The sequence below is a fragment of the Amblyomma mixtum genome, unplaced genomic scaffold, assembly GCF_055824585.1.
Source record: "Amblyomma mixtum isolate Tamu unplaced genomic scaffold, ASM5582458v1 scaffold_33, whole genome shotgun sequence".
NCBI classification, from domain to species: Eukaryota; Metazoa; Arthropoda; class Arachnida; order Ixodida; family Ixodidae; genus Amblyomma; species Amblyomma mixtum.
In genome coordinates this window covers 120,992-136,969 of record NW_028317730.1, presented here as the reverse complement: position 1 = coordinate 136,969, position 15,978 = coordinate 120,992, and the positions used below count along the sequence as shown (strand labels likewise).

General features: G+C 45.9%; 3 pseudogenes; all 3 read left to right on the top strand.

Annotated features, from left to right (window-relative positions):
• The first annotated feature begins 5,080 nt into the window (after nucleotides 1-5,080).
• LOC149324436 (uncharacterized) lies at nucleotides 5,081-5,863 on the top strand (annotated as a pseudogene).
• A 1,506-nt stretch (nucleotides 5,864-7,369) lies between these two features.
• Nucleotides 7,370-10,372, top strand: LOC149324435 (uncharacterized; annotated as a pseudogene).
• A 2,167-nt stretch (nucleotides 10,373-12,539) lies between these two features.
• LOC149324434 (uncharacterized) lies at nucleotides 12,540-13,398 on the top strand (annotated as a pseudogene).
• The last annotated feature ends 2,580 nt before the right edge of the window (nucleotides 13,399-15,978 follow it).

Genomic DNA, 15,978 nt, shown 5'->3' with positions numbered 1-15,978 from the left:
GCTCCAAGCATTTAAAAATGAATGTGTTTGATGTACCGTCCCGGCGCATCGCGATTTGCGCGAGCTTCTAACGACAGCACGATCCATCTTAGTATTACCATAGCAAAGAGGTATCAGTATATGAGAGCTTCCGTTGGTTAAAAAGGCGAATTTTTCGGACCAAAAGCATTCGAGGCGGCAAACAGGACAAACGTGGGAATAAACTTTACGGTTTTTGTTCTCAGTCTTCACTTCCCGTACAGCTGCTGTAACACTTGTATGCGGCATTTCGTGACCGCGATGACAGCGCGAAGATTTTTCTTGTTGCTAATGTCTCCTAAGACACTGAAGAGCGCAAGAAAGCTCGTTATTTCTTCATATATATATGTGCCTGTGATAGGTTTGGAGACGATTAAGCATTTAACGCCAAGGGATGATTTTGCGACGGCGTTCACCGTAATTGCTGAACAACTATTTCAGTTAGTTTAAAAAATTCAGTTACGGAAGCAGCATAAAATTAACATAACTGCAGTAGATATGGATAAATTTATTGTATAAACAAGAAAAGATGTCTTAATTATGACGTTCCCCTCCAAGCTCTGCTGTTACGCGCGTGCGAAGCGGACCAAAATCATCAACGATGCGAGGATCCAGATCTGGAAGCCAGTCCCTGAGGCCGAGAAGAGGCAACGCTGTCAGGATTGCAATGTGTTCGGCCGCGAAGCCGCAGCTGCTGGACGCATTTAAGAGACAGACGAGGAACGAACGTTTGAATGTCAGATAAAGGCCAACCGGTTCGACATGTGTTCGGGCAGCTACGGCCTCTAAAAGGTGCTGCGCATTTCAGTGCCGGTTGTGTGAGCATTCATTTCGTTTGCGACGTCAGTGACACAATATGGGAGAGGGCTAAGCAGCCAACTACCTCTGAAAAAGGCAGTGTCATCGATGTTTATACCCGTTAATATTGATTAAACGCAAATTCATTTCACACATTCTTGATTGCCTTCCAGAAGAGACCAATGCTTCTTACGCATTGTCACAGTGAATTTAGTGTTTTTATCTTGTTCCTCAAACTTCGACGCACCGCGCGATCTTTCTTTTACATCTTTTATCCTTTTCGGTATAGAAGCGAACAGCGATTCTGCCAAGTCTCGGTCTTGTCGCAGAACATTCGACTCCCTCTCAACCACTGTCCACGGAGTGTCTGCGTCAATGTCTGTCAAGTTGGAGCGAGCCAGTCGTGCCTTCAATAGGCCCCAAACAGGTCGGGGCTTTTTGGTGGCCAAAGGAGCTGCGCAATACCAGAAATGTTTTAATTGTCTTGCACCGCGTATGCAATGTGAACAGGGCAGCTACCGTGTTGGAAATAAAAAAAAAATATCTATCAGGGAAAGGTCTGTTAACGGCAGAAAGACGGAGAACAGTGTCGATGATCTCATTGTAGACTTCGGCCGTAAGCCTTTTCGGGATGCGAAAGAGCGGATCCAGACCGGCGTATAGGTTATTGCGTCCCAAACGCTGACCGAGACACGCCCGCTTGCTCCGACACTGCGGACATTTTCATCGCCGTTGCTGCAATAAAATTGTTGTATCGAATTTTCTAAGCAAACACCCACAGCGCAGTTACCAATATGGGACGAGAGACTAGGCGAAAGCTGTTGAAGTATTTTCATCTCGTAATATATTGTGCTAAAGAATTTCAGAGCGACATGCCTATTTTTATAGCTACAGGCAACTGTTTGCTTTGCACTCATACTCACGGTTCGACTGACACTGCGCTCTGGTAAGCCGATCCTAAAGCCTCTCCTCGGGCTGCGGGTTTCACAGCAGCCGCCGCATACAGAGTGTGCCGCATTCCTCCGCTCTCGCCGTACTCTCCTAACTCCTCCTAATGATAACTACTCAAATCAAATCAAATCAAATCAAATCCAATTTATTCATTTTCATTTAGTACATGAGTTTTCCCGTCCAACCTAAGCACAGCGTGCTTGTTGGTTGTTCAGGCAGTACAGTGAATCACCGAATGTGTACAAAAAATTATGCACAAAACAATAAATTTGAGAACACTAATGCATGCATATTATACAAAAATTATGTATGCATATTGAGCAAATAGGAATGCAACTCGAGAAAAACGAAAACAAACATGAACAGACGTCATCACAACTTGAAATGAGCCATCTAAACAACTGAACAAATCTAAAAATATCTAAACAACTCTAAAATCTGAAGCAAAAGGGAAAGTAGATTATAGCAAAAACAGAGAAAGTAGATTATAACATGTAAGAGGCCATCAGTGATTTATCTGCAAGGATATGCACCATTTTCTTATTGCTTTAGTCATTTTACGTTTTGTTTTGAAATTGTAAAATTCTTCACCAAGTGTATTGAATACCTGTGGCACGTAATATCTCCGTATCTTTTTCCCATAATGCGTGAAGCAGCGCGGCTTAATATAAGCTTCTGTCTTTCTTAAGGCAGCGTTTTTCTTGACGGGTATTTTGAAAGCATTTGTAAAGTAATGACGTGTGAGCACTGTGTAATAAAATAGTTCCCGCATTTCCAGTACACCTAGTATACTGTATTTTTCCTCCTTATCAACCTCCTGCAGCATAGTACCATGAGTTATACTGTTTACAATTCTTTTAATTATGCGATTTATGGATCCCATTTTGTGATCAGAGCAGGTGCCATATAATGTAATGCCGTAGGTTATAATAGATTCAGCTAGTGCCTTGAATATGACGCGCCTTAAGTGCATCGAAGTCTTACCTCTGAGGTTGTACATCATCGCGGACACGGCTCTAAGCCTGTTACATATATACTGCACATGATTAGTCCATGCCATATGCTCATCAAATATTATTCCGAGATATTTTACTGAAGGTTCAAATGGTATGACATTACATGTGCACGAATCACAATGCGAGCCATTTAAAAAAGTGACTCATTTAGGAGTACTCGCTTGTGCGGGTTTCTAAAACAGAGAAGTTTCGTTTTTTGCTGGTTTAAATAAATTGAGTTTTGAGCAAGCCAGTCTATTACCTTGCATATATCCTGCTGAAAGTTTTTGCTTGCAAAATGAAGATCAGTGAATTCTAGTGCTAGTGCTGTGTCGTCTGCATACTGAAAGATTCTCGACGTTAATTTCAAAAAACCGAGTTCAGAGACGTACATATTGAATAGTAATGGGCCCAGTGTACTTCCTTGTGGAACACCAAATTTGATCGCCCTAAATTCACTGTATTTATCATCAATTCTAACGCACTGTGCTCTGTCTGTGAAATAGCCCTGAAAGAATTGATGAAATCGTCCCCGGAAACCCATGTTTTCTAACTCCTTGTCACGTACTCCCCCCTCTAGACATGTCTGCCTTCTTCGACAGTAACCACCCTCCTCCTACATGATTACCACACTCCTACTACGCTGAAACTTGAATTCAGGACGACGCAGCGAGGTATGCAAAACAAAATGACAAGTGCAACTTAATTCAGTAGGCAAGAAGAGAACAGAGTCGGTCGGGGAACAAACGCGACTTGCAAAAAAGTTTACTGAAGCAAACAGAGAATAAATAACCACGCTTGGTGTCGCTTGATTGGTTACTCAATCTTTGTTTCCTTCAATAAATTTCTGTTGCGAGTCAGTGCTCGTTGTGTCTACTTCTCATCCTCATCTTTCGCGCTGGTAAATTCAAAAATGACACCGTACCAACTTGCCCAGATGTCTATTATTCAAAGGCGAGTTAACGACAACTAAGTCGAAATCAAGAAAAAATGGGTAGGGCCCGTAATGGAAGGTAAGATAACCGATGGTCATTAAGGTTTGGATTGGTTTATTGGGCTTTAAAGTCCCAAAGCAACTCAGGCTATGAGGGACGCCGTAGTGAAGGGCTCCGGAAACTTCGACCACCTGGGGTTCTTTAACGTGCACTGACATCGCACAGCACACGGGCCTCTAAAATGTCGCCTTCATCGAAATCCAACCGTCCCGGCCGGGATCGAACCCGTGTCCTTCGGGTCAGCAGCCGAGCGCCGTAACCACTCAGCCACCGCGACACGCGGTCATTTATGGTAACGGACTGGATCCCAAGAAAAGGTAAGCGTAGCAGGTGGCGGCAGAAAGTTAGGTGGGCGGATGAGATTGATAAGTTTGCGCGGATAACGTGGCCGCAGATAGCACAGGACCAGGTTACTTGGAGAAATGCAGGAGAAGCATTTGCCCTCGTGGGTGTAATCCGGGTGATGATGATGACTGCGCTATCCATGTGAACTTATGCGGAAGAAAAGTAAACCTCAGCGGCACCTATTCACTCTCTAAACACGAAATCACTGGTTGCAGCAGGAAGTGAACGTCGATTCGTCACTAAAGATGACCTAGTCCTCAACTTCCTCCAGAGTTGTTTTTCTAGGCCTCCTTTGATACCGGGCATCTTCCAAGTGGTTTTCCCGGTAAAAGGCTCGAAGAATGCGGTTGTCTGTCTTCTGTGGACGGCTCACCTTCCTGGAGATCTCTCACTGGGATCGCAGCTTTTCCACTTGAACAATTCGTGGCGCTCCTCTAACGTAAGTCGCCGAGGCATTTTTCTTGCTACAGGTGATCTGGGATCGCATCGAACATTCCAGCAGTTGTACCCTTCTGCAAAATTTTTTTTGCGAAATTTCATTGGTAGACAAAGACAGTATGACGAGACGATATTGGGACGCTATATTTTTTGCAACTCAGAAAGTCGTTCAAATAAAGCAGTGCCAAGAATCAGCTTTACCAGATCTTTCCGACCAATTTTCTTATCGTCTGCGAAGATAAGGGACAACCAAGTCCGCACTTGATCGCAAAGGATGGAAAGCGTACAATAAATAGAAAGGGCGGTGATTTCGTCGCGGAGGCGATGATTGTAGCATGGAACAACGAAAAAGGGAGAGAAGAATGCGAAATCGTGATTTTTATTGTTCCAAAACCGGCCGCTGGACGCTTGGAACGCTAGGCCAGTCGGCGCTCCCGCGATAACCTTCAAATCGGGCTAGACTGTATATGGAGAAGTACCGTGGGTTAGCTTGCGGCATAGTCTAGAGCAAACCTCCGGCGCTAATAGCTTTTTCCGCGCGGGCAGAATGAGTATAGGGCTGGTGAAAGCCAGATAACTCGGCTGCTCCGCATGAAAGAGAGGCACAAGGAGGTAAACGCTACTTTACAGGAGCTGTGCCGAGAGCGAGGCTTCCACTTCCTGGATAGCTTGGTTGACTGCTGGGGCAGTTACCTCAGCCACGATGGTGTGCACCCTAGCTGGCGAGTAAACCAGGTCCTGGCGTAGTTTCTCTACCACTAGGTCAGCACCCTGGTTGCTCTTGCGTAGAGGCGATGCATTCACTTCAGCTACCAGGAAAGCAGGAAACCCTCATCTTGGACTGAATGGGCTGAGCCAGCCAGAGAGAGCATCCTTTGTAACAACCACTTTCCTCCTCTAGGGTCACCTGCTTTTATTTCAGGAGCAGTCAGCAAGCCACCCACCACACCCACTCCTGTCCAGGCAACAAGCAGCACTCCTTTGCTAAGGCGTGGCACTGACTTGCTCTCAACTACCCTTTCGGGAGCTCGTTTTGCTCTCGCGAGCAGTGTCCGTTTCCGGCACAAAGGTGGCAAGGTTTGGAGTACCTGAGACAGTCTGCCTTCCTCGGAGTCCCATGGCTCAGGTGTACCCCCATGGGGAAAGATTGAGAGGAGGCTTCAAGGCTGTGTGTCAGCTACGAAGCCTATGAATCTCAATCGAGGTGCAAGCACCACCTGTGGCAAGGCACCAGGGCGAGCCTCACAGGTGCAGCATGCGAGCAACCCTGTTGAGTGCCGCACACCATCGACAACTAGAGAAGGCCAAAAGCATGCAAACTAACCAAACATCAGTCGGGTGCTGTTAAGCGGAGAAGGCTTCGTTTGGCTGCTTTGATGCCGTGCAGAGAGGCTGCAACGATGACCCAATCCGCGCTTTAAGGTTCGAACTTCTGTGCACGAGGGTGACGCAGCAGGTTGTGCCTTGAGCATTGCACGACCCAGTGTTGACAAACGATGCATACCCTGTCAGGTAGCATCTGCTTCGGGCTGCAAGACTAACCAAACTAAAGTTTCTGGCAGTCAAAATGTCCAAAAAACGCAGTGTTCTATACAGGGAGGGCAGAGAGGAACTGATGGCCCCACTGACGCCTGGTCAAACGATACCCAGTGCGCATTCATGAACCTTCAGTGCTAGGCTGTAGTGGCGACATTTTTAAATCCGAAAATCTTGCCCATGTGCATGCAAATGAGGCTCCAAACAATTTATCTGGTGGGGGCTACAGCAAGATTTGTCTGAATGGCACGGTGCATAATCTTACTACTTTTAAGGAATGCTTAGATGCAAGGGGGAAGAAGGGAAAGCACATCCTCCAAGTCAGTAGGTCTACCAAAAATCCATTCGATGCAGAATCTAAGGGGAAGGAGTTCTTGAGGATTACTTATCGCTGCAGTCATGGTGGTACAGCTAGGAGACACGGCACTGGAAAGCGCCCGTTGCAGTCGTAAAATGCTATTGAATGTGAAATGTTTCTTTCGTTGGCTCTGTGCTCTCCACTACAAAATTACTCAGCTGAAAACTGAGCGCAATCATGACCTAGGTCATTACAATCTTTATCCAAGCCAAAGACTTCTGAACAGTATTGAAAAAGCTTACCTCGTTGATTTAGTTAGATGTAAAGTTTATCCAAAAAAGTTCGAGAAAATGGGCCAACAGAAAAAGGCAAGACTATACCTACAAAGAATGTGCACAATTTAAAAAAAAATATACTCTTTACCAGTTCGGAACCAGGAGGCTCACGGGCAAATGCTAGTTCAACAAATAGAAAGTTTAATTGAGAAAAATCCAAATTGGGTCATTCGTTATGAAAAAGATCAGCACCACTAGTTGCAGTTTATCTTGTTTCAAAGAAACGAGAAGCATGAAATGCTTGATAAATATTCTGAAATTATATTTGTAGATGGGACATATATGAAGGTTATTTTCTGTACTCAGTCCTCACAGAAGATGGTCGTGGGCGTGGGCGGTGCGTCTCTGCATCTGTACAGAATAAAACTTCTGGAATAATCCGGGGCATGTTCGAAAAGTTTATGGATTTTAATCTATTCGTTGTAGCAGCCTGTAAGGTGATCTTCTCCCAAAGAGTAATATTTTACTATGCACATGGCACGTGCTTAACTGCTTCCATAGAAACATTGGTGAGAAGGCAAAGGGGCGAAGAAAATTAAAAATTCCGCCTGTAAAAGCATTTGTTTATTCTCAAACCGATGAGGAGTACTCTGACGAGCTGAATTCTCTTTATAATGCAGCTCCTGCTGATTCCTTTCCTATTACATGCAGCAGCGAGAAATGCGCAGAGAGATGTGGGTGCATGCTTACAGAAAAAATCTTGCAACCCTAGGAAATAATACTGACAACCGAATTGAGAGCCATAATCAAAAGCTGAAAAGTTTCCTTCGTCCAGGTATGCATTTAGTGGAGGCTGTGGAAGGGTTGATTGAGTACGTTAACATCGACACTGCCTCTCTACAGTTTGCTAAGGTGAAAGAAATGAAGATTAACGTTAATGTAAATTGCAGAGACGTATTTCAATATGAACTGTCAAATGCTTGCCCATGAGAGGCAGAAGATAAAATCCTGGAACAGTACGAAATGTTGAAAACTACATGTTGCCCGGTAAACTCGCTGCTTAACTCGTATTCTGTGACTTTAGGAAGTAAGACTATCATGTGAGTCAAAACCTTTGCAGCTGTACGTGGAGTTTCTCCAGCCAGTATGGCTTGCCATGTGCGCATATTACGGCAGCCCGCTCCTTTGCAGGACAAGGACTGCTCGATGTAGCATGCATCCCCGACAGATGGCGAAAGGAGCATATCCTAAGCGAAAGCTGCATGGCTTCAAACATTAACAGCACTCAGGTACCTCCTTGTCTTGGGCTGGACACTCCGCAAAACATATTCTGTTGGGTGTATAAAGAACTTGAAACTATGGCTAAGACTGCTGCAAATATTGCATCGATGGGTAGCGAGAAAGAAGCACGGGAAAACGTCTCGACCATTAAGGCATTTGCAAGGAAGATCACTGGGACATATGCACAGCACAGTCAGACTAGCAGAAATCTGCAAGGCTTAGCAAATGAAACAAGCCCGCCAGTTTAAGCAAGTATCATAAATAGAGGAAGTAATTCTGGGAGCACTAAGCTCGTAGTACCTGCAGTTAAGGCCGGAAGAGGACGTCCTAAAAAAGTGAAAGTTACTAATCGGGGGTTTCCAGCACAACATAATAGGAACTTCAACAAAACTTGGGTTGGGCCTAGTTGGTACATGATGTTGTGAAGGTATAGGATGCGCAATCAAAGGACGAACCACGAAGAAAGACACAGGGACACAGCGCTTGTGTGTGTCCCTGTGTCTTTCTTCGTGGTTCGTCCTTTGATTGCGCATCCTATACCTTCACAACAGCATAATAGAACATGCCGTGCTTCTCTTAAAGCTGATACGTTGGGACTTTATAAGAGTTACTGTGCCAAAGACCTACATGACATTGTACGACATGCTTCACTGAAAAACAGTGTCATAAATATTGCCCAATATTTTATTCCCAAGAAATCTCCTCGTACAGGAGGGTTTCAAGGCGTTTTACAGGCCCAAGGGCTACAGTTTTCTCAAGTTAAAGGCCCATTTGTTCAGATATTTCATACTTCCAACCCAGAGCACTGGCTTACTGTGACTAATGCCGCTGCACCCTTTAATACAGTACATGTGTATGATTCTCTTGATCCAAATATTCCCCCTGATGTGTTTAAACAGATCTTTCACATATTAAAATTGTCATCTGCAACACTGAACGTCTGCACCAAACCCGCACAAAACCAAGGCATCACTTTAGACTGTGGCTTGTTTGCAATTGCTAACATGTATTACATAACATCTGGCAAGGACCCATCATCTGTGAATCTTATTAGAGCATGCTACGAAGCCATTTGTTTTTAACTTTTGACTACATTAAACAAACCCTGCATAAAAATTCTAGAAATGATAGTTTTTTCTTGTGATTAGCCGCTTGTTTAGGTTAAAAGATTTAACGGACTGCTTTGTTGTGGAGGAATTCTGTGCGGCGGTCATGAATGCGGGCACTAGCGAATTAAGTTGTAATACATGATGTAATGTTTTCCTTTTAAGCTGGATTATGGAACTGGAAATCATGTCCAACTGTAGTGTTGCTTTCTTCAAGCTGGAAAATTTGCTGGTGGTTTAGCTCCGGTTATACCTAGTGTGTGCGCGATAGCTTCATACAAATGGTTACACGTGCTCCCCGATTCAGTTTCCACCGACTGACACAAAGAAGGCGTGGCTTCGCTCGCGGCTTGTCGCTGTCCTCTCCTCTTCTTGACGGCGTCGTTTGGCGAGCCGTTCCTCTCGTTGTTCCGGTCTCTCGGTCGCGCGCTTGGCATTCCTGGCTTCTTGGGCTCGTTGCCGACGTGGCTTCCCGCAGTCGCCGTTGATGTGAGTCGCAGTATACATGCGGACTTTTCTCTTCTTCACCCATCGTTCATCTGAAGAACGAGCGCTTCGTACCCTCTGTTTATAAAGTGGCCGAGCAATGACGCGCATCTGTAGCTGCTGCGCAAGCGCGACGTACAGTCTTTGTCAAAAGTTTAGAGCCCAGGGGGTTTACTTATTAGCATTGCAGTGGGACTCCTGAAGCATTCTGGGAAGTCCTACCCATTGGAGGAGGCAGAACCAGAAATCTTTTTACCTTCAGGAAATATAGAGCGCTGGAGATGCATTACGAACCACACAGTGAAGCTCAGAAGCAAACCCCCTGGGCTCCAAACTTTTGACAAAGGCTGTACCAGCACAGCGAGGCTGCCGAATCGGCGGCGCAGCTCTGACGTCATGCGCGGCGCACCTGTTGACGGCGCATGTGCAGTATCGGCTTCGGCTTGGCCCCGGTGACCTTGGTTTTACATGGAGTAGTGAAGCTAACGCTTCAAAATTTCAGCTTTTGCAAATCTCTATTTCCCACATGCGATTTCCAGACACTCCAGCTGGAAAGTATTTTTCCAGTTGCAATTGTCTTCTTGTGGTGTGTAAACTGTGCTGCGTCGAGTTTTTTTTTTTGCGCATGAATCCCTGATTTTAGGCCTAGGCCAAGGTGATCCGGAGTTTGCTTCGATCTGGACGTCCCTAGTATGAATCGAGTAATGGCGGGAGAACAGTGTTCCCGCTTTAAATCCAATTTTCTGACCCAAACAGTGAATGCAGTGCCGGCCTTTGGGATAGGTTACCTAGCTGTGCTGGGGCACAGGGCGCCATCGAGAAGTGGGGTGCCGACCTGCCTGCCCAGTAGGAAAGCGTCATAATGACTCCCACCGGGCAGATCGGCCTACCCCTCCCCCTGTCCCCTCCTTCGGGCTTCGAGTAAGGCTTTTGTGTTACTGTGACCCGAAGTGCTCAAAGCGAGTTGGCCGCAACCGCGTGGAGTAGTGTGCTGCACTGACGGAACTTTCCAGCAGCCTGTATACGATTTCAGGCCGCGGCGTATAGGCTTCCGTGGCAGCCTATCTTGCGCCGTTGGTACAGCCTTTGTCAGAAGTTTAGAGCCCAGGGGGTCTGCTTCTGGGCCACACTGCTTTGTTCGTAATACGTCCTCAGCGTCCCAAATCTCCTGAACGTAAGGAGATTTTTGGTCCTGCTCCCTCCGATGTGTAGGACTTCCATGAGACCTACAGGAGCGCCACAATAGTGCTCAGAAGCAAACCTCCTGGGCTCTAAACTTTTGACAAAGGCTACACATCTGGTCGCCGCCCTCATCCCTGCAATACACCGCTGGTAGACGGAAGGGGTTTGGAGATAGGGTGTGAGCGGACTCTTCGCGTTTTCTCCATCGGAACACATATCTAACCGTTTCTGCTGAGCAGTGTTCCCTAAAATAGTGGGCAAAATTTTAGCGCGATGACGTTTATGGTCCCGTGTTGCAGAAAAGCCGGCGCCGTCGCCGTTAGTCGTGAGCAAAAAATACGTAAAAAATCCCCAGAGCAGCAACCTACAGGTGGCAGGTGGTACGCCTATGTCACGTGGCCTTGCGGCGTCGTCGCAACCTGCCCATCAGATTGCGAGTAAACTGCCCACTATGGCAGGACACTTCCATTAGCGATTGGTCGTGAGAGCTATGTGGCTGTGGCTGTGTTTGAAACAGCCACCTGCCGGGGCTACTCTGAATACAGAGTAGCGGACGACTGATTCCGCGTCATACCCTTAAAGGAACACTTAGGACAACGCTGTCCACTTCTTTTGACTGCAAAATCTGGTATCTCAGCATTTCATGGCTCCGTTGTCGCATGTCCGGCGCCGAAAAATGCATTTATTGGTAAGAGATTTGGATTCCATTTTTAAAAACCTTTTTCTGCAGCTCTGATTTAAACTAGGGACTCTCAGATGATGAAATACCCGAAAAGTGACGTAAACTTACGTAAACGTGGACTCAGTGGTTGCTGGCAAGAGCGGTGCAGCCAGGCTAGCAGCAGTCGAAGTGAAAACTACTGCCGGCCGGACTTTGCAGCGTCTTTCAGCAGTCGCTACCGTCGCTTCGTTTGCGTTTCCACCAGCGTTAGGATGGATCCCGTTACCGAAACCGACAACGAAGTTCTCTATACAGAAGTGCGGGCTGCACTTCAGAGATCTCAGCCCCACACAACGTGCGGTGCTTTTGAGGGCTGAGGCAGCAGGTCTGGCAGGCTAGCCCGAGCTCCGTGGAGCTGGCAGGGCCGGCATCTAGTTAACTTCTGCTGGTGCTGTAGCTGCAAGTACATATTTAAATTCTGGTTATGCAGCCTAGTGTCTAGGTACGTTGAGGATGCGAACACGCCGGGCGATGTTGCTAACGTGGAGAGTCCTACAACATTGTTAGCCACAGTTTTCCTCGTCGCAGGTGCGTGCCGCGGCATGAACTTCGACCGAGGAGCATTTAGAGGGGCACCTGGAGTTCTGCCACTCCGTACTTGTAAATCGAGGCGCGTCCAAAACGAAACCACGTGGATACGCAGAGTGCATAGTCGCGAAACATCCGTACATCCTGAAACTCAGCTGGTCGCCTGTTCCGCCGCCAAGTACAGAATCTCTTATTGGCTTCCAACATCCAGATTGTCTTTTTTCCGTCTTCCTCGTGCGATAAAAGTGCACTAGTGGTTTCAAAACAAGACCTGTATACTTCAATAGCTCAAACGCACCGCCTTCATGCCCATTTGTCAGCCTCAGAGACACACGATGGTTTTCGGGTATTTCGTCATCGCGTTTTTACTTGCGAGTTCCTTGTGTCGGCAATGCCTATATTTTAGTTCTTGCTCTCATTTGCCTTACAAGGGCTTTGTTTTCAGCAATAGTGGTCTTTTCGTGGTTAGGCGCTGGTATTCCGTCAATACAAGCCAACTTCATTTTCTCCTCAGCGTCCCTTTAAGGCGGAGCTGTCCCCTAGATGTTTTGTTATAGTTGCTCTTTTAGGCACGTGGCGCGAACTGATGCAAGGAACGGGGTTGCATGCAGCCTTAACAGGAGGACTGGGCCTAAAGCACCTGTAAGTGAGACAGTTGGTTGCCCGTTCCTCCTTTTGTCGTGATTGTTCCCATACGATTATTAGAGCATTCTTGCAGGGTAACTTCATAACTCTACTTCAGAACTCAGTAGTTTCTTCCAATTTTACTGAACGCCCCCGTTTACTAGGCTTTATGCAGGAAGTTTATGCCTCCGTGCGTTTTTTTGACAGGTCGGTTTTCAAATGAGTACTTATATTCTGTATCGTGCAAAAGTTTGTACAGGGATTTGATAACGACGCTTTTCCCGCCCCCACTGTATCGTTCTGTTTACTTTAGGCTCATGGGACATGATGTTTGAAAGCGAGTGCGTAAAATGCCACTTTCTCCTTGCACCAAAACATTTCTCTATAAATTGCACACCGAAACTCTACCTGTCAACACGTGGCTCGATAGGAAAAAAAACATTTTTGTATCTTCTGTAAGCTGCCGTTTTTGCAATGTGCCTGAAACAATTGAACATTGTTTTATAGACTGCAAACAAGCGATTTTGTTTTGGGATGTGTTGCAGAGGCTCCTACAGAAAGATTTTCTCCTAATTTCCTACAGTGTGCGCTAACTTGTTGTTTCCCAACCTGACTCGAAACCATCTGATATGATTCTTCTGATTGGACTTCACAGCCTTTGGAAAACGCGCATGCAAGCCCGCAACGTAGAACCCGTTGTTTCGCCCAGAATTCACTTTAGCCAAATGTTGCTGCAGGTAACGGACATTTACACAGAATTTGACTTTGTACCAGACTGGATTCCTCTCCTGATGCCCTGTATTTCCTTGCCGGCCTTTTAGTTCTGTTATGTTTTCAATCATGTTTGAACCACGTAGCGCCTACCTAGGTGCTCTGTAAATAGTTTTTTTTGTGTGTGTATACACGCACACACATATATTTGTATATATATCCTTTCTATATATAACCATGTAGAATAAATACAATGAAAAAAAAAAAAGCTACTGGCACCAAATTTTAGAGCGCAGCTTATGCGCCCGTTAGTGGGAACGTTGAGCCACGTCGCCATCGCCGTCGGTGTGACTGAGCCAAGGAGGTTATATTAAAACTTCCATGGACCGAGCACGACGGGAGCGAGGAGAGGAAAGAAGAGCGAGGGGAGCTCGAGACCGGCTGTGCCGAGCGAACGAAAGTACCGCCACTCGCTGACAGATGGCGCCAGAGTGGTGTGTGCCATCTACAAAAATAAGATCTATAAATAACAAAATACTTATAAAATGGGGGAAATGCACCACAGCCTACAGAAATACAGCGGTGGCTTAGGCTCTGTCACATTTGTTGTTCATGTTGTACCCTTGTAGGTACAACATGAACAACTCTTTGAGAGGCCAAGGTAGAGAGGAGCGGACAAGGCGTCAACTTTTCTTTTTTAAAGGAAGGAGAAAGGACTGAACAATCAGAACCGGGTCTAATGTACGCGGATGGTACAGTGCTAATGGCTCACAACAAAGAAGACTTGAAGTGGTTGGTAGACATCTGCGGTACAGAGGGAGAAAGATTAGGTTCCAAGTTTAGTAAGGAAACATCTGCAGTCGTGACATCTCCCAAGTAGCACAGATAATCGGCCCAATATCGGAAGCGTATTGGCAAAGGCAGTTCCTACAAAGGACCAGAATGAAACCATCCATTTACAATACTGGGCCGATTACTTGTGCTGTTGGGTCAATGATCAGGGCGACGAGCGTACGATGCAGGACATCACGCTAAAGGTTGTAGATAAGCAGAAACAGAGGGCTCTGGATTTTTCTTTCTCTCGAAAAGAAAACGTCCTCAATACAGAACGTAGAAACTGGTTATGAGAGGCAGCTGAAGTAATCCTGTTCAGAACAGTTAGCCGCCGTGTCCCTGTCGATCAGTGTACATTGGTAAATGTTAAGTTTTTAAGGTCTGAAGCTCTAAAATGCCTTTTACGTGCCGCACAGTTTTGAGGCAGTCCCTTAAATGGCCACCAAGAAGGCGGTTGGATTCGCCTTCGTGCTGCTTCCTCAAGCCGTCTTTGGAGCGTTTTCTGCCCAATAACTGCGGGAGATTTTATTGCCGTATTCAGGAATCCACATTGCGTATGCTTGATGAGCGTATTCACTCCTGACACCTCAAGTACCATAGTAGCTATAGTGCTATATTTCAAGGAAATCAGAAAGGGTGGATATTTGAAACCTTGGAAATGTGGAATAATTCCTGATGTTTTTTTGCACATTGGTCTTTGAGCATGCGTGATATCGCCATTTTAGCAACATGTCACTTATGCCAGAATTTTACTCTCGTTTTACTAAGTTTTTCTGAAAATAAAAAAAAACTGTTATCTGCTGTTTACCCATCAGTCATTGTGTTCAGACTTGTACAGAGAAAATAATGAGAGTGAGTGGAATGGGAGGTTCCCTGGAAGCAAAGATTATATTCCATAAATACCTTGGCGTCACCCTTTCAGATACACTAACCTGGTCAGAGCATATAATGAAAGTTACTAACGAAGCCAATCGCACTCTTGGTTGCCTCCGTCGAAACTTGCGCCTAGCCTCTGCATCCGTGAGAACACTTACTTATCTTACATTTATCAGACCTAAAATAGAATACGCATGCTCAGTCTGGGATCCCCATCAAGCTAATCTTTCTAACACCCTCGAAGCTCTACAAAATCGCGCTGCAAGGTTTATTTTCTCAGACTACTCCTATCATTCCAGTGTCACTGCACTCAAATCACGGGCTAATCTTACTAATCTTGAAAAGCGACGCTGCATCTTCAGGCTGTGCCTTTTTCACAAATTCTACCATACGCCACTCAATGTTTCAGCAATCTTACCACTTCATCGACAGTCAAGCCGCACCAGCCATCCTAAAGCCGTCTATCCGTCCCCAGCACAGACCACAGCACATCTTCGTTCGTTTTTTGTTCAGACCGCTCGGGACTGGAACAAACTGCCTGTCGACGCTGTGCGCCACTCCGACCCACATTCCTTCAAGACTGCCATCGAACCACTCTTCACTTGAACATTATGCCCATCCCTCATGTAATACCCCACACCAAGGGGCATTTGAGGTACTAATAATAAAAATAAAAAATAAAATATTACCTCAAATCAAAAAGAATTTAGTGCTGCAACAATCAGCTCAAAAATCAATTTATTGGTCCCAAAGTTAAAAATCACTGAACCCCAATTCTGCGACCTCACAACCTCCCAGATTGGCTTCTCCTTTGCTCATCTTGCACTCAACACCAGCATTTGCCACAACCGTATTTAGAAAAAATTTGGCAGTGGCTCAACTCTGGTTAAGCCTGGATGTTCAAGCGAAAAGCTTCAGTTACGTTTGGTTTGAGAGGCGTTCCGCCCTGTTTTCTGGCGTTTCGGCCATACGTTTAGCTT